We start from the raw sequence: 25770 nt of genomic DNA on the forward strand, positions 1-25770 counted from the left end.
GAGCCGACTGCCTGTAGGAATCCCCCTTTCTAACTCCTTGGCCGAAGTCGAGTCTAGACATTGCAAAACTTTTACTAACATGGTTGTGTCTCTTACGGGCCCACGTCGCCATTGGGTGGTATTAGGATCTTTTATTCCTCGGCCTATACTCTGAGACTCTGACCTCTCTTCTATTCGGTTTAAATGAATTTTGCTAAATCTAACATTAGGATCTCGTTATCACTTTCACCCGAAGAGCCCCTTATTACTGATGATCGTCTGCTGCATGTGAAGCCCCTGAAGACACTCTCCGCTGTTAACCCGAGAACTTGTGTTCATCGCTTTTGCAATTCCCTTCCATCGATAAAATCCTATGTATAACCACGTATACTCGCCATTCATACAATGTTTCCCAGTTGATCTTGTTATTACAAGATACCCCGAAATTCTCTCTATTGTTCCAAGAATATTTTGTGCCTACTGCATTGCAGTTCCTTGCCACCTGAATACCCCTACGGATAATTTCTCGCCCTTATCGAGTATCCGCTCATCCCCAGTTGTTCATGTGTTTCACAATGGTTTTTGAAATACTATTCGATCCTCCAAAATTCCTCAGTAGCTTATTGCTCTGCAATACTTGTCTGCTTGCATTATGGATGCTTTCCATATGTCTGGCAATATTCGTTAGTATCCTTAGACACACTACAGGAATCAGCTATTTTGCCGTCTGCCACGGCGGACGGCAAAGGCATGAACGGCGGACGGCAAAGGCCTTTGCCGTCAGCCGCGGACGGCAAAAGGCTCCGGCAAAGTAAGGTCCGGCAAAGAGCTACTTTGCCGTCTGCTTCTGGGCGGCTGACGGCAAAGGGCCTTTGCCGTCTGCAGCGGACGGCAAAGAGAGTAGACGGCAATAATTGCGCTGTCAGTCCGTTAAGTGGCTAACGGCAGGCCTTTGCCGTCTGCCGCTGACGGCAAGTCTTTGCCGTCAGCCACTGTAGGCAAACTTTCTAGTGTCTTTGCCGTCAGCCACTGTAGGCAAACTTTCTAGTGTCTTTGCCGTCTGCCACTGTAGGCAAACTTTCTAGTGTCTTTGCCGTCTGCCACTGTAGGCGAACTGACCAAATGGGTCAGCTCCCAGGAAGCACAGTTGGCTGCCACGTGGCTTCTTTGCCGTCTGCAGCTGACGGCAAAGAGCTCGTTGCCGTCGGTGGCAGACGGCAAAGAGCCTGCATACTGGCTCTTTTTCTGTTTTTATTAAATCCAACAATTTTCACAGCAAATATGTATGACATATATAGATATATTTCACAGGCCTATTTAACAGCAAACATATCACATATATCCAGCACATAAGTTCCATCCATTCATACATAAGCAAGTTCCATCCATTCATACATAAGCAAGTTCCATCCATACATATTACATAAGCAAGTTCCATCCATCCATTCATACATAAGCAAGTTCCATCCATACATAAACAAGCACTCCATAGCAAGCTAGCTTCCATGAAGTGAATGAAATCTGCAAAATGGCAAAATAAGAAAGTTAGAAATAGGTGACTAGAATAAGAAGACTAGAACAAGAAGAGTAGAACAAGAAGAAGAGTAGAACAAGAAGTATATGTCATTTATGAGCTAACTTACGTGAAATGGATCATATATGAGCTAACTAAGTTGAAATGGGTCGTTTATGAGCTAGCTAAGGTGAAATGGATCATTTATGAGCTAACTTAGTTGAAATGGGTCGTTTATGAGCTAACTAAGGTCAAATGGATCGTTTTTGAGGTAACTAAGGTGAAATGGATCGTTTTTTAGCAAACTTAGGTGAAATGGATCATTTATGAGCTAACTTAGTTGAAATGGATCGTTTTTTAGCTAACATAGGTGAAATGGATCATTTATGAGCTAATTTAGTTGAAATGGATCTTTTTGAGCTAACTTAGGTGAAATGGATCATTTAAGAGCTAATTTAGGTGAAATGGATCGTTTTTTAGCTAACTTAGGTGAAATGGATCGTTTATGAGCTAAATTAGTTGAAATGGATCGTTTATGAGATAACCTAGGTAAGATGGGTCATTTTGGAGCTAACCTAGGTGAAATGGGTCATTTTAAAGCTAACGTAGGTAAAATGGATCATTTAGGAGCTAATCTAGGTAAAATGGGTCATTTTGAGCTAACTTGGATGAACTGGATCATTTATAAGCTAACCAAGGTAAAATGGGTCATTTTAGAGCTAACTTAGGTAAAATGGATCGTTTATGAGCTAACTAAGCTAATTATGCAATTTTTGACATAAGTAAGCTAAGTACAGATCGTTTTAGAGCTAACTTAGGTAAAATGGATGGTTTTGGAGGTCAGTAAGCTTATTAAGTCATTTTGGAGGAGAAGAAGCTAAGTCTAGGTCATTATGGTAAGCATTGGAGGAAATAAAGCTAAGTCTAGGTCTTTATGCATGTGTTAAGCAAAACACTAGATAAACTTACCATGATCCAGGAGGTGTAGGAGCGGGCTGGCTCGTGTCAGTAGCTGGAGAAGGATCGTGCGATGCTTGTCTGGAGTTACGCTGCACCAAAGATCATTTCCAATGTCTTGTTAGCATGATGACACTAAAATGTTAAGACTAGCAAGTAATGTCCATTCAAATTAAACTCACCGTGGTCCCAGGAGCAATCACTGGCATCGACGGAGCGGTCTGACCGGTCTTCTCGCACACAGACTGCACATTTGGTTTTGACGACTAAGTCATACTAGTTAGTAATGAGACAAACACTACATGAATGTTTTGGCTAATCTGCAGAAGAAACTTACCACAAGGAGCTCGTACATGGCCCTTGCCTGCATGTCATTCCGTGCCCTCTCCTCCTCCAACATCTTTGTCGTCCTCTCCTCCAACTCCCGCTGCCTCTCCGCCGCCTCCGCCAGAAGTTTCTCTGTTCTATCTCTCTCACTCTGTATAGCAGCCTGCAACACCACTCACATGACCATTTGTAATCATTGATGGAAGCGCACACAATGTAATGGAGAAAGATAGCTGAGTACGTATCACTAACCTTGATGGCGAGTTGGACTGGCCGTTCACGAGGCCTTATCTCAGGAGCGGAGCTCGATTGGCGCGCCTTGATCTTCGGGAGAGTGCTAGGACAATGGATAAGTCCATCTCCAATGGCTATGGAGCCATGGGACCTCCCGCCACCAGATATCATCACCAGCTCTGGATCAATGGGACCCTGGCTCGGGTTAAAGTCCTCCCCTTTCCTCGCCTTCCCCTCATCTCTATATCTCATGAGCTTGTTGTGGGAGGAGATGTTGGTGAAGTTGTTTGCATCATTGAGGTCAGACGGAGAGAATGCCTTGACTTTCTTGAAAGAGGCAGTGTGGGCCATGGCATACAGGTCGTACACCTCTAGCACCTTATCCACCTTATTGTAGTGTGCCTGAAAGAGAGAAACAATGTAAATTAGTAATTAAAGGGCTCAAGCTAGCATGATGAATGAATTGCATGAATCATGAAGCAAACCACATACCCAGTTCCGCCCGAACTGATATAAGTTGGAGTTGCCTTGATGGTGTGGCACACCTTCCATTTGGGCACGTTTGTCCTTGGCCTCGTTGTGGAGGGCTAGCCATTCTTTTGAGCACCACTCATTGACCAACACCTCCCAACAATCCATCCGATCCGCACACCATCTCGGAGGCACCTAAGTTAGCAAATAGAAACTTGAGTGCTACAGCTAAGAATTACTAAATGAAGGAACTTAAGTAGAAGGCCTTAAGAATTACCTTCATGTACTGCTCCTTACTCAGGAACTTCTCGCGGCACGCCGGCTTGGTCTTCTTGATACCACGCAAGGCGTAGTAGTCTCGAACAGCCTGCACCCGAGCCTCATGCCGTAAGTTCTGTAGTAGGCGCTTGCAGACGTTATCGATAACATTTGCCGCGTCCTCCTCGTATCCCTCCTCACACCTGTAGAATGTCTACAATCAAATGAGACAATATTGATTAGTACAATTAATAACTAGCTAGTTCAAGATTTTTAATTGTGTAAAGGAGAAATTACCCAGAACTTTCTGATCACCACTTCTGCCCTCGTCGTGCACAAGACACCGTCGATAATCTCATCCGGCGGGGCCGAGGCAGCCAAGTAGTGCTCCCAGCTCAATCCAAGCTCTGGAAGCCGACCCTCACCAGGCAACGTGACAAACCCCGGGAAGTTTTGCCGACAAAGAACTCCAAGGACGGAGTTGGGCCGGCGGACAGTATGATGGTGGTCCCAACCCCTGCAGCATGACAAGGCCAACGCATTAGTTATTTGAAGAAACGTGAATGCAGAAGGTACAAAAATATTAAATGCACTTACCTCTCCCCATCAGGGAAAATCAACCACCTCTGCTCGCGGGTCGCCGGCACGGACGGGAGCCGTGTAGAACCACGCTGGTAGACGGTGCCCCCTCCTCCTCAATATCAGTCGGCTCCCCGCCATCATCAGCATGGCCACTCGGCTCCTCGGGCTGATCCGGCCAGGTACCCCATCCAGACGTGTGCTCCTCCGGGGTCTCGTGGGCCGAAGGCCCGTCGACCCGAGGCTCGTGGGCCCAAGACCCGTGGACCGAAGGCTCGTGGACCGGAGTCCGTGTAGCCTCCTCCTCGGACGAGTCCACCCTAGCAGTCACGTGCTCGGGTGAAACAGCTGGGGGTGGCGGCGAGGAAGGCGCCGTAGCAGTCACCCTACCTCCTCTCCCGCGACCACGTGCCCCACCTCCTCTCTTCTTACCTCGTCCCCTGCTGGGCACCGCGGTCGACGAAGAAGGGCCCGGCGGTGTCGCCATACTATCCAGCAACGCTCGGCGGAGAGGTGCGTGTGGAATGGAAGACCTCACACCACGCGCCGACGAAGAAGGGGCCTTGGCGCGCTCCCGACCAGTGCCCACCATCTTTCAACACCTGCCATGACAAACAGTAAACGAAATTAGTACAACATAAAAAAAGACCGACATGAATAATAATATGTGTATCACTTAAGTGTATCATCATCAAGTACAACATAAAAAAATTTAATACCTGACACTACTAATAATCTCGATCACTATCATCAATAAATGCATAATCATCATCATCACTATAATCAATGACGGGCTCATAGGGTTCAATGGCATCAACATGTGGAAGGCCACCTTGACGTAATTGGTCAAGCAATGACAGGTCATCCGCAGTAGTAACCTCTTCTTGTTCCGGCTCTTCTTGTTCCTCCTCTGGGGTGATGTCGGATTCACTGTCGCTGTCTACTTCAATGTTTTGGGTAAAGTATAGCGGTTCTTGAAACGCTTTTTGGAAAGACGCGTCTCTTGGAAGAATTCTCCTTCATATGTGTCTGGGTTAATGTGAGGTTCATAATCCTCTTCCTTTGGGGGAGATAGTCTAGCACGTGGCGGCACTTCATAAACGACATCCCAACCTTTCAGATTTGGATTAGTTTGGAAGGCCCACGGTAGATAGAATACTTGGGTCGCCTGTTGAGCCGTAATATAGACATCAGGAACATCTAAATGGGTGCTTTGGTTGATTTCAACTAGCCCTATATGTTCATGAGTCCTTCTAGTCTCCTTCGGCTGAAACCAATAACATTTGAAGACTACGACATTCGGTGGGTTTTCACCATAGAATAGAAGTTCATAAATTGCTTCAACTCTCCCATAATACTCAGTACCTCCTTCGCCGATAGCAGATACACAACAATTTGTAGACTTTCGGTCGGCCATAGATAGCTCTTTGCCATAGGTACGAAAGCGATACCCGTTGATGTCGTATTTGTCAAATGAACGGACCTTATAGTCAAAACCATTAGCGACTTGTCTCAATTCGGCGTCCATAGACTCTGAATTAGCCTACAAGTTTAATATGAAAGGATTGTTGCATTACGCACAAATTAGCGAATGAAATGAAATTGTCTAATAGAAATTACCGTTTGTTTGAACCAAGAGATGAAACCGGGATAGCCGCCTCCTTGCTTTGCGAGAAGCTCATACTCTTCGACAGAATCCTTTTGGATCACCGCTCCATACGAGAATAAGGCGACGTATCGACTGTATGAAATATCCAGGAATAAGAGCAGTTCAAAGGAAATAGAAGTTGCGAAACAATGTACCGAGAACTTACTCGATGTACGGCCGCACTTCTATCAGGTTGTTGAAGATATACAACGAAATGGTCCGCCATTCTTCGTTATCCAAAGATACTGGATTTGAAACACTGGCTGGTGCGAGATTCCCTTTGAATAGGCTGAGGTTGGATCCACCCTTTTTAGGGTCGTCAGCATTGTACCGAGGCTTCGGATTATGCAAATGACGATTTTTGGCTTCGTAGTGTGCTGTCACGAAGTTTGCCGTCTCCTCAGTGATGAATGCCTCAGCCATCGATGCTTCAATTCTACGTTTATTTTTACATTTTTGTCGAAGCGTCTTCTGCATCCTCTCAGTTGGGTAGCACCAACGATTTTGCACGGGCCCCTCCAATCTTGCCTCGGTCAGGAGATGCAAAATCAAATGCTGCATTGGATTAAAGAAGCCCAGTGGAAAGATCTTCTCTAACTTGCAGATCAACTCTGGCGCCAACTCTTCCATTTCTTCTAGCACGCCAGGCGATAGCTCTTTCGCACAAAGAACATGGAAGAAATAGCTGAGTTCTGCCAGTACTAGCCATTCATCCTCAGGGATGAAGCCACGCAACATCACCGGCATTACCCGCTCAATCCATATGTGCCAATCATGACTCTTGAGACCAAATATCTTCAATTTATCAAGACTCGCTCCCCTCTTTAGATTCACTGCATACCCATCGGGGAACATCAACTGCATTTTCACCCACAAGATAATTTCCCTAATAGCTGGCCTTCCAAGATTGAACCATGCCTTTGGCTTCGTCCAGTTCTGCTTTCCTTTCGGTTCTTTCATGTTTTGTAACGGCCTATCACATAGCGCCTCCAGATCGACTCTAGCCTTAGTATTATCCTTTGACTTCCCATCTATGCCGAACAATGTACCAAAAAGTGCCTCGGCGATATTCTTCTCAGTGTGCATCACGTCGATGTTGTGTGGGCAAAGGAGGTCTTTGAAGTAAGGCTGATCCCATAAGCATGTTTTGTGAGTCCAGGCGTGCTTAGAATTATACCCCTTGAAGTACCCTGGACGCTCTGGATCTGGCTCGAGAGAGTTTAACTGATCCAGGGTCTGTTGGCCTGTCAATGCAGGTGGTGCAGAGGTTTTGACAACTCTACCTCTGATGAAGTTCTTCTTGTCTTTCCTGAACTTATGGCGAGGATTCAGGAACTGTCTATGCATGTCAAAGCAAGAAAACTTGCGACCGGCCTGAAGCCAACGAAACTCAAGAGCTCCCTTGCATGTGGGGCACGGGAACCTTCCATGCACACACCAGCCAACGAATAGCGCATACGCCGGCAAGTCATGCGTCGAGTACATGTACCAGACACGCATTATGAAGTTCCGTTTGCTATAGGCGTCGTATGTCTTGAACCCATTATCCCAGGCTTCTTGCAATTCGTCCTTAAGCGGCTGCATGTACACATTCATATTTTTCCCCGGATAGTTGGGCCCTGGAATTATCAACGTCAGGAAAATGTTCTTTCTTTGCATAATCTGTCCGGGGGGGAGATTGAGTGGAAAGACAAATACGGGCCAACAACTGTATTGGGATGCCGTCATACCAAACACACTGAACCCATCCGTGCTGATGCCGACTCGAGGATGCCTCGGATCTACCGCTTTGTCAGCATGTAATTCATCAAACTTTTTCCACGCAACACCATCCGATGTGTGTACGATCATCAGATTCCCATATGCATCTAGTTCGGTTCTTTTGCCCGTTTTGTGCCATGTCATCTGTCTGGCCGTCTCTTCGACCATGAAAAGACGTTGAAGTCTTGGTACGATTGGCATATACCGAAGAACACTAACGGGGATTTTGGTCTGTGTCTTCTCACCCATACCGTTGTCTACCACAACATACCTGGAAGACTTGCAAATGGGACAATAGTTCAAGTCCGCATAGTCAAGCCTAAACAAGACACATCCTTTCTCACAGGCATGTATCTTCTCATAGGGCATCTTCAGTGCACGGAGGATTTTGTCCGACTGGTACAGGTTTGCAGGCATTACATGGCCTTTGGGTAGAAAGCGTCCAAATACTGTCATCATTGCATCGTAGCATTCTCTGCCCAAGTTGAACTGAGCCTTCAGAGCCATTACTTGTGAGATGGCATCCAACTGACAAAGCTCAGTGTGCTCATGGAGCGGATGTTTTGAAGACTCCAACATTTCATTGAAGGCCTTTGCAGATTCCTCCATCTCCTCGTCCGAATCCCGAGCATCATCGAAGTCTTGCACCATGTTTTCCATCCCGGTACCATGCTCGTCGGTGCGACGACGATCCACCTCAGCTCGGTCACGTTGGGCAGACTCACCATGAAATGTCCACACCGTATAATCGGGCGTAAAACCACTCTTCTGCAGGTGTTTGCCCATTTCAGCCTCTGTCCTCTTTTCCCAATTGCCGCACCGTAAACAGGGGCACCAGGTTTTCCTCTGGCCATTTGCAAATGCGGCTCGCACAAACCCCTTGGTTTTTGTGAACCATTCAGTGCTCCATTTGTTCTGACCAGTGTGACCGGTGTACATCCACGCACGATCACTCATCTTGACTTCCAGAGCTACTAGACACACAACAAATATATATATATAATTCACCATGTATATATTCATCAGTTGATCTACTTTGTCAATTTTATTACGTCCATGCAACCTACACTCTAATAGGTAATGATAGGTCCTAATCCCACCCGAGTAGGTTTAGATTGGGTTCATTTTCCCATGCTATGCTCCGGATCCTACGCAAAATTTCGGCAGCACCTCCCCGCTGTTCTCCTGATACACGTCTCTGCAATAAACAGAGAGGATGTGTACCCGGAGAACAACAGGGGAGGCACTGACGAAACTTATGCGTCAGATCCGGAGCAAAGCATATGGGAAAACGAACCCAATCTAAACATACTCGGGCTGTCCATGGATAGCGTTGGACAATTCGAAAGAATCAAGGTTATAAATATGCAAATGCATGCATATTTATAACTATGACGCTTTCGAACGGGAGACACATATTGGTTACGCATACTGATGATTCAAGACACATATATGGCTAGCTATCAAGTTTCATCAGCAAGAACACCGGAACAGAGCAAATAATTAACGAGGGAGGAGGACATGTCATTTGTGCTCACCCATGAACGAAGGGGCAGAGCTCGTCAAACGCACGGCGAGGTCGTCGACCACCAAACCTCGCAGCGATGAAACAACTGCACATTTAAATCTACCCGATCAACACAATTATATATGATGTTTTCATAACAAAATCGAAAAATATATGACCTAACTAATAATTCACAAATATATGACCCCATCGGCCTCTGCAAGGCCAAAGAACACCTTTTCGGGAGGTGTCGGGGGTCGGGGTGTCGTGTCGGTGTCGGGGTGCCGTGTCGGGGTCGGGGTGCTGTTTCGGGGTCGGGGGGTCGGGGGGTCGGGGTGTCGTGTCGGGGTCAGGGGGTTAGGGGGTCGGGTGTCGGGGTGGAGTCGGGGTCGGGTGTCGGGGTGTGGTGTCGGGGTTGGGGGGTCAGGGGGTCAGGGGGTCGGGTGTCGGGGTGTCTGGGTGTGGTGTCGGAGTCGGGGTGTCGGGGTCAGGGGTCAGGGGGTCAGGGGCTCGGGGGGTCGGGTGTCGGGCTGTCGTGTCGGGGTCGGGGTGTCGGGGTGTGGTGTCGGAGTCGGGGTGTCGGGGTCAGGGGGTCGGGGTGTCGTGTCGGGGTCGGGGTGTGGTGTCGGGGTCGAGGTGTCGGGGTCAGGGGGTCGGGGTCAAGGGGTCAAGGGGTCGGGGTGTTTCCTTCTATCCTTCTTCTTCTTTCTTTCTCTTCTTCTTGTTCTTCTTTCCTTTCTTCTTCTTCTTCTTTCATCTTTTTTCTACTTTTTTACTTCTTTTCGTTTCTTCCTTTCTTCTTCTTCTACTTCTTTTCTTCTTCTTCTTTTTACATCTTTTTTGTACTTCTTTTCTTTTCTTCCTTTCTTCTTCTTCTACATCTTTTCTTCTTTTTCTTTTTTCATCTTTTTTCTACTTCTTCTCTTTTCTTCTTCTTCTACTTCCTCTACTACTTCTACTTCTTCTCATTCTTTTCTAACACTAACACTAACACAATCTAGCACTAACAATTAAACAGAAAAAAAATGAAAAAACAGAAGAAAAAAAGAAGTAGTCCCTCACCGGAGCAATGGGACGGTCGGCGGGGGCAGTGGCGGGGGGCGCCGGGCGGCGGGGGCGGTGCCGGGGGCGGCGCCGGGCGGCGGGTGGCGGGGCGACGGGGCGTCGGGGGCGGTGGCGGGGGCGGTGCCGGGGGCGGCGCCGAGCGGCGGGGGCGGTGCCGGGGGCGGTGCCGGGGGCGGCGCCGGGCGGCGGGTGGCGGGGCGACGGGGCATCGGTGGGTGGGGTGGGGGCGGAGGGGTGGTGGGCGACGTGCCAAGCGGGTGCGGGGGCGAGGGCGGCGGCGGGCGGCGGCGGGCGGGGGCGGGGCGGGCGGCGGCGGCGGCGGTGGACGTGGGATCTGGTGGCGGGGCGCGTCGGGGAGGAGAGAGGGAGAGAAGAGAGAGTAACAGGCGGGGGGGGTGGGGCCGTTAGTTAGTCTACTCTTTGCCGTCCACCAATCTTTGCCGTCCGCCTTTATCTCTCTTTGCCGTCTGCTACCAGACGGCAAAGAGGTGGGGCGTTAAGTTTTTCTAAACGGGCGGGGGGGTGGGGGCCACCTCTCTCTTTGCCGTCAGCCAGCGACGGCAAAGATTCTTTGCCGTCAGCTGGCTGACGGCAAAGAGCCGGCAGATGGCAAAGGCCTGTTTTGTCGTCTGTCGTTTCTTTGCCGTCTGCTTTTGGGTAGCTGATGGCAAAGAGCTTCTTTGCCGTCAACTAGCAGATGGCAAATTAGCTGATTCCAGTAGTGACACCGTCATTTTGATCCTATTGATTCAACATGAGTGCGAATGCACCCAATCATCAGTTGATCCTTTTAAATTATCTTTCTGGCTCAGACGTCATTTTGAACATGAGGTGGTTCTCGCCAATCAAATTGTCGTCGATTGTGCCCCTAAGTCTATTGAACTTATCCATCCTTGATCAGAGCGTCGGTTTCTAATCCTTCGCTTTGTAAATCATAATTCCTTTGCGATTGAGCTCTAAGTTACTTAGTTGTTTCTATAATCCAAGGTCTTTGCATTGATTCTTCCTCTGGTTGTGTGCCGATACTCACATCAGATCCTTTATGGACCATCAGAACCTTGTTGGATTTTATCCGATAACATCCTTCATATTCAATCACTTTGGAAGTTCTTTCCCTGATACATAATGCCTTTAGTAAATTGTATCCTCTCGTTTTGTCACCCATGCTCTACTATCGAGCTTGAGTTATTTACCCCTGAAGCTTGTGGTATATGTTTCCACGATGCCCCGATGGGTTGAACCTATGCCTTTCATAATATGTGTGAACTCGAAAGTTTTCATGACTCATACTCTTCTGGTATTTTGCCAGATAAAAAATTTCAGCACTGCAACTTCATCAAACGGGAGAAGTGAATGAAAGGTTATGCATTGAAGAAGTGGGAGTCGACCTTGAACTTTGCGTTCATGCCCATGGACACGATGTAGATCTTATCATTAAAGCTTTTCTTAAATTAATTATTCCCTTGGTATAAGTTCATCTTATATCTGGGATCTGGCCTTTTGCAATCGTGGTTCCGACCATGTTCTCCTTTAAATACCATTTCTCGTGCAAGTTTAAGCACTTGTCTTCTGCAGAGCAATACCCTAGTCCAACCTCTACTTTGATCTGTCGTCGAGCATTACCCCCCTGGTATCTCGAGATTATCATGGAACTGCATAGCCTCTTATGAGTTCTTCATCAAGTATTACATTCTCACTGATTCCAATTTTTCACGGGCTCTGAGTTATGAAACACTCAAAGACATCGATAACTGAACCGAGTCCGCACTACGGTTCAATAACTCTTAGTAATCTTCTTTACTTACGAGTTTGTACCCGATCACGTCATTCCTAGCCTGTTCGGCTACATCATCACCGTGCTAATTTTAATTGTGCTACTTGGTCCTTCCCGGAGAACAAATTTCGACGGTGAGCTAATCTTACGTCAATCTCCCTCGTCATATCATTTCTCCTTGAATAGCAAACGTGATTTCGAGTTTGTGTCGTACCCATGGTTCCAGTAACCTTTTGTTTCACCATTCCCTTGGTGTGATGTCGTAGCCGATCGATTACATCTTCTTGAAACCTCTCGACAAATGTGTCGTGATCATCATCAACATTCTGAGCTCCTTAAGGATATCAATTGAATTCATGATGAGAAATACCATCCTTGCCCTCGATGATCAGTGTTATCATCGACCACTCGATTGCCTTCCGTTCAAACACAAACTTGTTCGTGTTTTGTGTTATACCTTGAGATCCTTGCTATCCAGCATTTGTTCTTCTTTACCTTGGATTATTATCATCTTTTATATCAAGGATGCTGTGAGAAATGCTCCACCTCTTAAGAATTCTTTCTATAGTATTACTTCTCGCCATCTCCGTTCATTTCTTGGTCCCCGTGTGGTTTCTAATCGGAATACCGGCTATCGAACTTTGAGGGTGAATTCAAAACTTATAGCAACTCTATTGCTTGGAAGTGAATGGTCGATAGTTTCATTCTACTTCTTTTGTTCATTTAGTCACCATTCTAACATTGATCGTGCGACCCAGCCCATATTTCGGGTGCACCTTTCAATCAATGTTCAATTGTGTATGCTTTCCTCGAGCACACCATTATATTATTTGATCTGACAAATGTTATACCCTTGTTCACATAATTGTCAGAACCCATCTTTTTAGAAATCTCGATGAGTTGTCGCCAACTCCATCAGCCACCTCCTCATCCTCTCCTTTAATGATGAACTCTTGTTTCGGAACTTGCTTCCATAGTTCAATTCCCGAGAATCTTACAATGTCGTCGCGACAATTTGGGTTGCATCTTTCCTCTCAGGCATCCTGAGTCTGAGTTATCCTGACACCAATCAGATCTAAATCTCGGTCAGATATGATAGTTGGAACATATTTCCAAGAGTTATAACATCTTTACATGACCGGGTAAGGTGATGTCATGCCTAGCACACCTGGCCGGAGCACCTAGTGTTATAGTTTCCTTTTCTGCAAGGTTATCCATTCATCCATGAGGAAATTGTAAGACTTATTCTACAAGTTGTTCCTGATGGATCCTTCCTGCATCCAAAGTCCGACCTTTGCTTGAAGACCATGTCAATGCTATCTCGAAGCTTGTCTGTGGTACTCCGATTTTCAACAAGAACATTTGAAGCCCAATGCTAAATGTTTCTTGCTCAATTATCCAAACACCATTGTATGGATAATGGCATGGAATTTCTCTTCCTTTTCCTAAAGGGTTTTCTATGTTATATCCCTTCATGGATATCATGCTTTGCTTGCCCTTGGGAAGGATATACCCCTGAAATATGTGCTTAAACACATTTTCCTTTCCATTGTTTTGTTAATCTCATAAACACCTTTTCCTTTCCATTGTTTTGTCTAAGCTTTCTGGTGATCATTATGATCTAAGCAGTATTAATTCCCTGCTTATGTTAACACCTCAGTGTACAATTCTGTCAGTAAGACCATGTTACTATTATTGATGACATTCCGGTAACCACAGATGGACTAGAACTTTGCCTATTGGTCCGCCTCGTTCAACGAGCAGGAAAATAGTTCTCTTCGTCCCTCGCCCTTGGTACCAATGATTGTTGCCAACATAACTAACAGGCTATCCTCTGACTTGCCTTGCTATCATGACCGTGCAAGAGGTCAGCGCCCTTTCTACTTTTAACCCACATAGTGGGCCCATAACCCACAGTTCCACAGGATCGAAACCTGACTCTCCTGTACATCCCTGTCTTCCAAAATTGTTCCTCACGCTTGGCTTCGTATGTAATTCACGAGCCACCTTCTTGTGATCTGTTCTGGTATCAGATGCAATACTTATTCTTGTCGCTCTGAAACCCTTTCACACTCTGTTTCAGGTAACGAACGATTGCCTACCCGATTGAAGCTTCTTATTGCACCTTCTTACCTTGCTCTCGATGACTTTCTTGAATTTCAACTCGAGAGATGCCTCTTTGCCACGTTCACTGAGATAGTCCCCAGGTAACTATCTTATGTTGAGCTCCGTCCTTCCCAAGTCTTTTCCCCTTACTCCACTCCTTAAATCTCGGGACGAGATTTCTTGTAGTGGAGGAGATTTGTAACACCCCCTGTGTCATGCTACAGTAATCCCCTGTTAATGGTGCCATGTCATCTTGTTACTGTTGCTAATCTTCACTTGATCCAAATCACAATTCAAATTCAAATCCAATCTAAAGTCAAAAATTCATATTTGCCAAACCTGAAAACTAAAATGTTCAAAGTGTGGCAAATAATCCCCTAGGTATTTGTCATGTTGGAACCAACCTCTTTTGGTTTCTGAAAGTGCTCCTGGAAATTATTTAGTGGTCCAACAGCTTTTAAAATTGCCCTTTTGAATTTCGAAAAAAATGATTAGACAACTCCTTTTGGCCTCAAACTTTTTGTGACTTCTAGAAATAATGTGCTTCATTTATGTGACAAGTCTCATATCTATCAAAACTCCTTTATTTTTGTAATTTAAATAAAGCAGTATCTAAAATTGAAAACAGAATATAAAAATGTAAAAAAAAAGGAAAACGAACCCCCGGGCCAACCGGCCCAGTCGGCCAGCCCATCCCGGCCGGCCCACCTCTCCCCGGTTAACCCCCCACGCCTCCTCGAACCCTAGCCCGATCCACCACCACACCCCCACTTCCACCACTCGCTCCCCCCACTCCCCTCGATCTCACCCACCTCTCTCTCCCTCCCCCGCGCGGATCCCGTCGGTGGCAACCCCCGCCCCCGACACCTTGCACCCGCGCCGCCGCCGGTCCTCACCGGACGCAATCGCCCCTCTCCTTCGCCCCCTCGTTCTAGATCGGGACCCCGCCTCCCCGACGGCGTGACGTCGCCGGATCACCGAGGCCACCTCGCCCCGATGTTGTCCCACCGCCTCGTCCTCATCACCCGCGCCGTCCTCGACCTCCTCCTCAACCGCGGCTCCACCGAGCCTCGCCGGTGTTCCCCTGCAACGGGGGTGAGCCGCCGTCCGTCCTCCTCTTCCCTCTCCTCGATTCACCGGCTTAGGCTGTTGTCCACGCCGCCCATTCTTCTCACCGACGCCGCAGTCATCGTGCGCCCTCATCGCGGTCGTCGCGACCGTTGACGCGCCCCCACGCGCCCGTGGCCCCGCTTGTCCATGCACCGGCTACGCCTGGGCTGCGCCCTGTGCGTGCGCCCGCCCCTACCGGCGATGCTACCCGCTGCCGGCCGCGCCTGCGGCCTTGCCCTGCTGCTCCTCGCCACCTACTGCCGCCCGCGGGCCTCCTCCACGTCGCGCCTCCCGCGCTTGCCCTGGCCGGCGCCTCGCCGCGCCTCGGCGGCCTTCGCCCGCGCGCCTGGGTTCGTCCCTTCGGGCGCCCGCAGCCAGCGCCCGCCCCGCTAAGGCCTGTGTGACACTGTCGAACGGGCCCCACGCCAAAAAAAAGAGAACAGAAAATGTATAAATAATAATTACTTACTTAATTAACTTAATTTAATTTAGGCTTAACTAGGTAACTAACCTAATGTGTCTATTACATACGGGCCCTGCTGCTAACTAAAAGATGTTAAAACTGAAATAACACATGTGACATTGCCATGCGGGACCCGCATGCACTATTCACTCTGTTGATCAGTCTTTGTTGACTGGGTCAACTGGGCCACCTGACCCACCTGTCAGCCCCTGGTGCACTGCTGGGTGCACCGCACCGGGTGCACCCAGCTCTTTTATGTTTATTTTTCGAATTAGTTATTTAATAATTTCAGAACATGGCTAAATCTCTCGAAATTAATATAAAATAAACCGTAGGTCAGACAAAAATACTTTGTACATGAAAGTTGCTCAGAACGACGAGACGAATCTGAATACGCGGTCCGTTCGTCCACCACACGTCCCTAGCATAGCGAACCTGCAACCGTCCCCCCTCCGGTTCGTCTGTCCGAAAATGCCAAACTTTTGAAAAGCATTCCCGGATGTTATCCCCCTTCGTCGGTATCATGTAGCACCGCATTAGAACACGTCTAGCTCTGCCTGTTGTCCTGTTATGCTCTTGCTTGCTATGTATTTAATGTTTCTTCCCCCTCTTCTCTCCGGTAGACCCCGAGACCGCTGTTGATGTCCCTGTGATCGACTACGTCACCGACGACCCTTCTTCCCTTTCAGCGGAGCTTCCAGGCAAGCCCCCCCCCTTGATCACCAGATATCGCCTATTCCTTCTCTATACTGCTTGCATTAGAGTAGTGTAGCATGTTACTGGTTTCGGTTAATCCTATACTGATGCATAGCCTGTCATTGTTGCTACAGTTGTTACCCTTACCTGCTATCCTACTGCTTAGTATAGGATGCTAGTGTTCCATCAGTGGCCCTACACTCTTGTCCGTCTGCCATGCTATACTACTGGGTCGTGATCACTTCAGGAGGTGATCACGGGTATATACTATATACTTTATATACATGACACATGTGGTGACTAAAGTCGGGTCAGCTCGTTGAGTACCCGCAAGTGATTCTGATGAGGGGGCTGAAAGGACAGGTGGCTCCATCCCGGTAGAGGTGGGCCTGGGTTCCTGATGGCCCCCGACTGTTACTTTGTGGCGGAGCGACAAGGCAGGTTGAGACCACCTAGGAGAGAGGTGGGCCTGGCCCTGGTCGGCGTTCGCGGATACTTAACACGCTTAACGAGATCTTGGTATTTGATCTGAGTCTGGCCATTTGGTCTATACGCACTAACCAACTACGCGAGAATAGTTATGGGCACTCGGCGTCGTGGTATCAGCCGAAGCTCTTTTTGACGTCAGCGACTGAGTGGCACGCGCCGCATTGGACCGTAAGCTCGCGCTTGTATTAAGGGGGCTAGGTCTGCTTCCGGCCGCGTACGCAACGTGCAGGTGTGCAATGGGCGATGGGCCCAGACCCCTGCGCGCATAGGATTTAGACCGGCATGCTGACCTCTCTGTTGAGCCTAGGTGGGGCTGCGACGTGTTGATCTTCCGAGGCCGGGCATGACCCAGGAAAGTGTGTCCGGCCAAATGGGATCGAGCGTGTTGGGTTATGTGGTGCACCCCTGCAGGGAAGTTTATCTATTCGAATAGCCGTGTCCCTCGGTAAAAGGACGACCCGGAGTTGTACCTTGACCTTATGACAACTAGAAGTGGATACTTAATAAAAACACACCCTTCCAAGTGCCAGATACAACCCGGTGATCGCTCTCTAACAGGGCGACGAGGAGGGGATCGCCGAGTAGGATTATGCTATACGATGCTACTTGGTGAACTTACCATCTACTCTCTCCTACATGCTGCAAGATGGAGGTGGCCAGAAGCGTAGTCTTCGACAGGATTAGCTATCCCCCTCTTATTCTGGCATTCTGCAGTTCAGTCCACCGATATGGCCCTTTACACATATACCCATGCATATGTAGTGTAGCTCCTTGCTTGCGAGTACTTTGGATGAGTACTCACGGTTGCTTTTCTCCCTCTTTTCCCCCTTTCCTTTCTACTTGGTTGTCGCAACCAGATGTTGGAGCCCAGGAGCCAGACGCCACCGTCGACGACGACTCCTACTACACTGGAGGTGCCTACTGCTACGTGCAGGCCGCTGACGACGACCAGGAGTAGTTTAGGAGGATCCCAGGCAGGAGGCCTGCGCCTCTTTCGATCTGTATCCCAGTTTGTGCTAGCCTTCTTAAGGCAGACTTGTTTAACTTATGTCTGTACTCAGATATTGTTGCTTCCGCTGACTCGTCTATGATCGAGCACTTGCATTCGAGCCCTCTGGCTTGTATTATGATGCTTGTATGACTTTTTTTAGAGTTGTGTTGTGATATCTTCCCGTGAGTCCCTGATCTTGATCGTACACGTTTGCGTGTATGATTAGTGTATGATTGAATCGGGGGCGTCACATTTTTTCCTTTGATCTTTCCACACAGTAGTATATGTGACTTTGTAGCTTAGAATTGTGTGCAAAAATCTACATCAGTTCATGCACCCTCATAGCATGTAAAACCTACACATGATGCAAAAAAAAGAAGCTTGAGAAAAAAAAGAACCAACGCTAGCTTGTATTTGTGCAACTTAACGAGTACAAGTGTGCAACCGACAACACTCCCATATCCATCCACTTATGGGGTTTGAGTTTGATTAGTTGGCATCTTCAACTCATATAAAAGTAAAAGATGCCAACTCAGATAATTTCAGATTCATTTTGGTTTTAGCTAAAAATCTGTATGCATAATTCCAAAAATAAACTTTATGTTGGCTGTTGTGCAACTACATCATCTATTTTGTGCAACTGCAAGTACTCCTGCATGCAAATCATGTTGCGTGTTTATGCAGCTATGTAATGAATTTTGAACTGAGGAACATGATGAATTTAGCCTATCTAAACACAAGAAAATAGATAAAATAGTGAATTTAACAGATTATAATCTTCCAAATAAGTAGTGCAACTATAGTCAAGTGCATTTGCAAACCTACAAAATCATATGCATGTGAACACATGAGGATGCCAACTACTGAATGGTTCTTGTGCAACTAAAGAAGTTGAAGATGCCAACTCATGTGGCACTGTTGGGCAACTATTAAAAAATTGGTGATGCCAACTCCCTTATGCAACTAAAATAGTTGTAGATGCCAACTCATGTGATATTGTTATGTGACTATTCAAAAAGTTGAGACTGCCAACTCCCAAATGGTTCTGGTGCAACTATGAAAGTCGAGGATGCCAACTCGTGTGATACTGTTGTGCAACTATTTGAAAACTTGAGGATACCAACTCTTAATTGATTTTTGTACAACTATAAAAGTTTCAGGATGCCAACACCTAGCTGGTCCTTGTGCAACTGCGTAAAAAAATAATATCCCAGGTTTCTTTGTGTAGGAAAAAAATCCTAATGCCATTTTATGTTACCTCGGCAGCTGTTGCAGACGATGTGCCAACTCCAGCTACAACTCCAACCTGCGTGGTCGCCTTCCGTTTCCGCCGTTTCACGAAGAGGAATGGGTCACCAACCTAAAGGATGCATGGAAAAAGTAACTTGTGTGTGTGTGTCCAAAAAAGGGAAATGCACCCTCACTCCTTGCTCGATACCCCTGTTTTTGAGTCAAACGAATAGTCATGACTAGTCGATGAGTCGTAACTAGAAGTCGACTCAGACACCTCGACTAGATCGGCACGGCATGACTCGTCAAGAGTCGCTACCCTAGAAGGACTTGTCGAGTCAAAAACTTTGCACGATACTTACCTCATCATCCTCTGCCTCCCCATCGACTTGGGGGGCTGTTTCGAGTTCCACCGAGAAGAATTGTTTACAGGCCCCTGCATAGAACAAACAAAACACATAACATGGTCAAGAACCCCCCCCCAAATAGTTATTATAATTGCAAAACAAAACTGCCACAAGGATAAATGAAAAATGATGAAAAAAGCAAACATACTGTTGGGGATCGTAGCAGAATTTAAAATTTTCCTACGCTCACCAAGATCCATCTATGGAGTATACTAGCAACGAGGGGAAAGGAGTGCATCTACATACCCTTGTAGATAGCGAGCGGAAGCGTTCCAATGAACGGGGTTGATGGAGTCGTACTCGCCGTGATCCAAATCACCGATGACCGAGTGCCGAACGGACGGCACCTCCGCGTTCAACACACGTACGGCGCAGCGACGTCTCCTCCTTCTTGATCCAGCAAGGGGGAAGGAGAGGTTGATGGAGATCCAGCAGCACGACGGCGTGGTGGTGGATGTAGCGGGATGTCGGCAGGGCTTCGCCGAGCTTCTGCGAGAGAGGGAGGTGTAGCAGGGGAGGAGGGAGGCGCCCAAGGCTGTAATACTACTGCCCTCCCTCCCCCCCTTTATATAGGCCACCTGGGAGGGGGGCGCCGGCCAAGTCCCATCTAGATGGGGGGGTGGCGGCCAAGGGGGGTAACTTACCCCCCAAGTCAAGTGGGGCGCCCCCCACCCTAGGGTTTCCAACCCTAGGCGCAGGGGGGAGGCCCATGGGGGGCGCCCCAGCCCACCATGGGCTGGTTCCCTTCCCACTTCAGCCCATGGGGCCTTCCGGGACAGGTGGCCCCACCCGATGGACCCCCGGGACCCTTCCGGTGGTCCCGATACAATACCGATAACCCCCGAAACTTTCCCGGTGGCCGAAACTGGACTTCCTATATATAATTCTTCGCCTCCGGACCATTCCGGAACTCCTCGTGACGTCCGGGATCTCATCCGGGACTCCGAACAACTTTCGGGTTTCCGCATACTCATATCTCTACAACCCTAGCGTCACTGAACCTTAAGTGTGTAGACCCTACGGGTTCGGGAAACATGCAGACATGACCGAGACGCCTCTCCGGTCAATAACCAACAGCGGGATCTGGATACCATGTTGGCTCCCACATGTTCCACGATGATCTTATCGGATGAACCACGATGTCGAGGATTCAATCAATCCCGTATACAATTCCCTTTGTCAATCGGTATGTTACTTGCCCGAGATTCGATCGTCGGTATCCCAATACCTTGTTCAATCTCGTTACCGGCAAGTCTCTTTACTGGTACCGCAATGCATGATCCCGTGACTAACGCCTTAGTCACATTGAGCTCATTATGATGATGCATTACCGAGTGGGCCCAGAGATACCTCTCCGTCATACGGAGTGACAAATCCCAGTCTCGATCCGTGCCAACCCAACAGACACTTTCGGAGATACCCGTAGTGTACCTTTATAGTCACCCAGTTACGTTGTGACGTTTGGTGCACCCAAAGCACTCCTACGGTATCCGGGACTTGCACGATCTCATGGTCTAAGGAAAAGATACTTGACATTGGAAAAGCTCTAGCAAACGAAACTACACGATCTTTTATGCTATGCTTAGGATTGGGTCTTGTCCATCACATCATTCTCCTAATGATGTGATCCCGTTATCAATGACATCCAATGTCCATAGTCAGGAAACCATGACTATCTGTTGATCAACGAGCCAGTCAACTAGAGGCTTATAGGGACACGTTGTGGTCTATGTATTCACACATGTATTACGATTTCCGGATAACACAATTATAGCATGAACAATAGACAATTATCATGAACAAAGAAATATAATAATAACCATTTATTATTGCCTCTAGGGAATATTTCCAACAGTCTCCCACTTGCACTACAGTCAATAATCTAGTTACATTGTGATGAATCAAACACCCATTGCGTCCTGGTGTTGATCATGTTTTGCTCTAGGGAGAGGTTTAGTCAACGGATCTGCTACATTCAGGTCCGTATGTGCTTTACAAATATCTATGTCTCCATTTTGAACACTTTCACGAATGGAGTTGAAGCGACGCTTGATATGCCTGGTCTTCCTGTGAAACCTGGGCTCCTTGGCAAGGGCAATAGCTCCAGTGTTGTCACAGAAGAGAGTCATCGGGCCCGACGCATTGGGAATCACCCCTAGGTCGGTAATGAACTCCTTCATCCAGACTGCTTCCTGTGCTGCCTCCGAGGCTGCCATGTATTCCGCTTCACATGTAGATCCCGCCACGACGCTTTGCTTGCAACTGCACCAGCTTACTGCTCCTCCATTCAAAATATACACGTATCCGGTTTGTGACTTCGAGTCATCCAGATCTGTGTCGAAGCTAGCGTCGACGTAACCCTTTACGACGAGCTCTTCGTCACCTCCATAAACGAGAAACATATCCTTAGTCCTCTTCAGGTACTTTAGGATATTCTTGATCGCTGTCCAGTGTTCCATGCCGGGATTACTTTGGTACCTTCCTACCAAACTTACGGCAAGGTTTACATCAGGTCTGGTACACAGCATGGCATACATAATAGACCCTATGGCCGAGGCATAGGGGATGACACTCATCTTTTCTCTATCTTCTGCCGTGGTCGGGCATTGAGCCGTGCTCAATTGCACACCTTGCAATACAGGCAAGAACCCCTTCTTGGACTGATCCATATTGAACTTCTTCAATATCTTGTCAAGGTATGTACTCTGTGAAAGACCAATGAGGCGTCTTGATCTATCTCTATAGATTTTGATGCCTAATATATAAGCAGCTTCTCCAAGGTCCTTCATTGAAAAACACTTATTCAAATAGGCCTTTATACTTTCCAAGAATTCTATATCATTTCCCATCAATAGTATGTCATCCACATATAATATGAGAAATGCTACAGAGCTCCCACTCACTTTCTTGTAAACACAGGCTTCTCCATAAGTCTGTGTAAACCTAAATGCTTTGATCATCTCATCAAAGCGAATGTTCCAACTCCGAGATGCTTGCACCAGCCCATAGATTGAGCGCTGGAGCTTGCATACTTTGTTAGCATTCTTAGGATCGACAAAACCTTCCGGCTGCATCATATACAACTCTTCCTTAAGGAAGCCGTTAAGGAATGCCGTTTTGACGTCCATCTTCCATATCTCATAATCATAGTATGCGGCAATTGCTAACATGATTCGGACGGACTTCAGCTTCGCTACGGGTGAGAAAGTCTCATCGTAGTCAACCCCTTGAACTTGTCGATAACCCTTAGCGACAAGTCGAGCCTTATAGATGGTCACATTACCATCCGCGTCTGTCTTCTTCTTAAAGATCCATTTATTTTCTATGGCTCGCCGATCATCGGGCAAGTCAGTCAAAGTCCATACTTCATTTTCATACATGGATCCTATCTCGGATTTCATGGCTTCTAGCCATTTGTCGGAATCCGGGCCCGCCGTCGCTTCTTCATAGTTCGAAGGTTCACCGTTGTCTAACAACATGATTTCCAGGCCAGGGTTGCCGTACCACTCTGGTGCGGAACGTGTCCTTGTGGACCTACGAAGTTCAGTAGTAACTTGATCCGAAGCTTCATGATCATCATCATTAACTTCCTCCCCAGTCGGTGTAGGCACCACAGGAACATCTTCCCGTGCTGCGCTACTTTCCGGTACGGAAGGGGTGACTATCACCTCATCAAGTTCCACTTTCCTCCCACTTACTTCCTTCGAGAGAAACTCTTTCTCTAGAAAGGACCCATTCTTGGCAACAAAGATCTTGCCTTCGGATCTGAGGTAGAAGGTATACCCAATAGTTTCCTTAGGGTATCCTATGAAGACACATTTCTCCGACTTGGGTTTGAGCCTTTCAGGTTGAAGTTTCTTGACATAAGCATCGCATCCCCAAACTTTTAGAAACGACAGCTTAGGTTTCTTCCCAAACCATAATTCATACGGTGTCGTCTCAACGGATTTCGACGGAGCCCTATTTAAAGTGAATGCGGCAGTCTCTAAAGCATAGCCCCAAAATGAGAGCGGTAAATCGGTAAGAGACATCATAGATCGCACCATATCCAATAGAGTGCGATTACGACGTTCGGACACACCGTTTCGCTGAGGTGTTCCAGGCGGCGTGAGTTGTGAAACGATTCCACATTTCCTTAAGTGCGCACCAAATTCGTGACTTAAATATTCTCCACCACGATCTGATCGTAAGAATTTTATTTTCCTGTCACGTTGATTCTCAACCTCACTCTGAAATTCCTTGAACTTTTCAAAGGTTTCAGACTTGTGTTTCATTAGGTAGACATACCCATATCTACTTAAGTCATCAGTGAGAGTGAGAACATAACGATATCCTCCGCGAGCCTCAACACTCATTGGACCGCACACATCGGTATGTATGATTTCCAATAAGTTGGTTGCTCGCTCCATTGTTCCGGAGAACGGAGTCTTGGTCATCTTACCCATGAGGCATGGTTCGCATGTGTCAAATGATTCGTAATCAAGAGACTCCAAAAGTCCATCTGCATGGAGCTTCTTCATGCGCTTGACACCAATGTGACCAAGGCGGCAGTGCCACAAGTATGTGGGACTATCGTTATCAACTTTACATCTTTTGGTATTCACACTATGAATATGTGTAACATCACGTTCGAGATTCATCAAGAATAAACCATTGACCAGCGGGGCATGACCATAAAACATATCTCTCATATAAATAGAACAACCATTATTCTCGGATTTAAATGAGTAGCCATCTCGAATTAAACGAGATCCAGATACAATGTTCATGCTCAAAGCTGGCACTAAATAACAATTATTGAGGTTTAAAACCAATCCCGTAGGTAGATGCAGAGGTAGCGTGCCGACGGCGACCACATCGACCTTGGAACCATTCCCGACGCGCATCGTCACCTCGTCCTTCGCCAGTCTCCGTTTATTCCGCAGTTCCTGTTTTGAGTTACAAATATGAGCAACCGCACCGGTATCAAATACCCAGGAGCTACTACGAGTACTGGTAAGGTACACATCAATTACATGTATATCACATATACCTTTGGTGTTGCCGGCCTTCTTGTTAGCTAAGTATTTGGGGCAGTTCCGCTTCCAGTGACCACTTCCCTTGCAATAAAAGCACTCAGTCTCAGGCTTGGGTCCATTCTTTGACTTCTTCCCAGTAACTAGCTTACCGGGCGCGGCAACTCCGTTGCCGTCCTTCTTGAAGTTCTTCTTACCCTTGCCCTTCTTGAACTTAGTGGTTTTATTCACCATCAACACTTGATGTTCTTTTCTGATCTCCACCTCCGCTGATTTCAGCATTGAATATACCTCAGGAATGGTCTTTTCCATCCCCTGCATATTGAAGTTCATCACAAAGCTCTTGTAGCTTGGTGGAAGTGACTGGAGGATTCTGTCAATGACCGCGTCATCCGGGAGATTAACTCCCAGCTGAGACAAGCGGTTGTGCAACCCAGACATTCTGAGTATGTGCTCACTAACAGAACTATTCTCCTCCATTTTACATCTGAAGAATTTGTCGGGGACTTCATATCTCTCGACCCGGGCATGAGCTTGGAAAACCATTTTCAGCTCCTCGAACATCTCATATGCTCCATGTTTTTCAAAACGCTTTTGGAGACCCGGTTCTAAGCTGTAAAGCATGCCGCACTGAACGAGGGAGTAATCATCAGCACGCTGCTGCCAAGCGTTCATAACGTCTTGGTTCTCTGGGATTGGTGCTTCACCTAGCGGTGCTTCTAAGACATAATCTTTCTTGGCTGCTATGAGGATGATCCTTAGGTTCCGGACCCAGTCCGTATAGTTGCTGCCATCATCTTTCAGCTTGGTTTTCTCTAGGAACGTGTTGAAATTGAGGACAACGTGGGCCATTTGATCTACAAGACATAGTGTAAAGATTTTAGACTAAGTTCATGATAATTAAGTTCATCTAATCAAATTACTCAATGAACTCCCACTCAGATAGACATCCCTCTAGTCATCTAAGTGAAACATGATCCGAGTTAACTAGGCCGTGTCCGATCATCACGTGAGACGGACTAGTCAAGATCGATGAACATCTCCATGTTGATCGTATCTACTATACGACTCATGCTCGACCTTTCGGTCCTCCGTGTTCCGAGGCCATGTTTGTAGATGCTAGGCTCGTCAAATCAACCTAAGTGTATTGCGTGTGTTCCGAGGCCATGTCTGTACATGCTAGGCTCGTC

This window comes from Aegilops tauschii, chromosome 2, assembly GCF_002575655.3.
Source record: "Aegilops tauschii subsp. strangulata cultivar AL8/78 chromosome 2, Aet v6.0, whole genome shotgun sequence".
In the NCBI taxonomy this organism is placed as follows: domain Eukaryota; kingdom Viridiplantae; phylum Streptophyta; class Magnoliopsida; order Poales; family Poaceae; genus Aegilops; species Aegilops tauschii.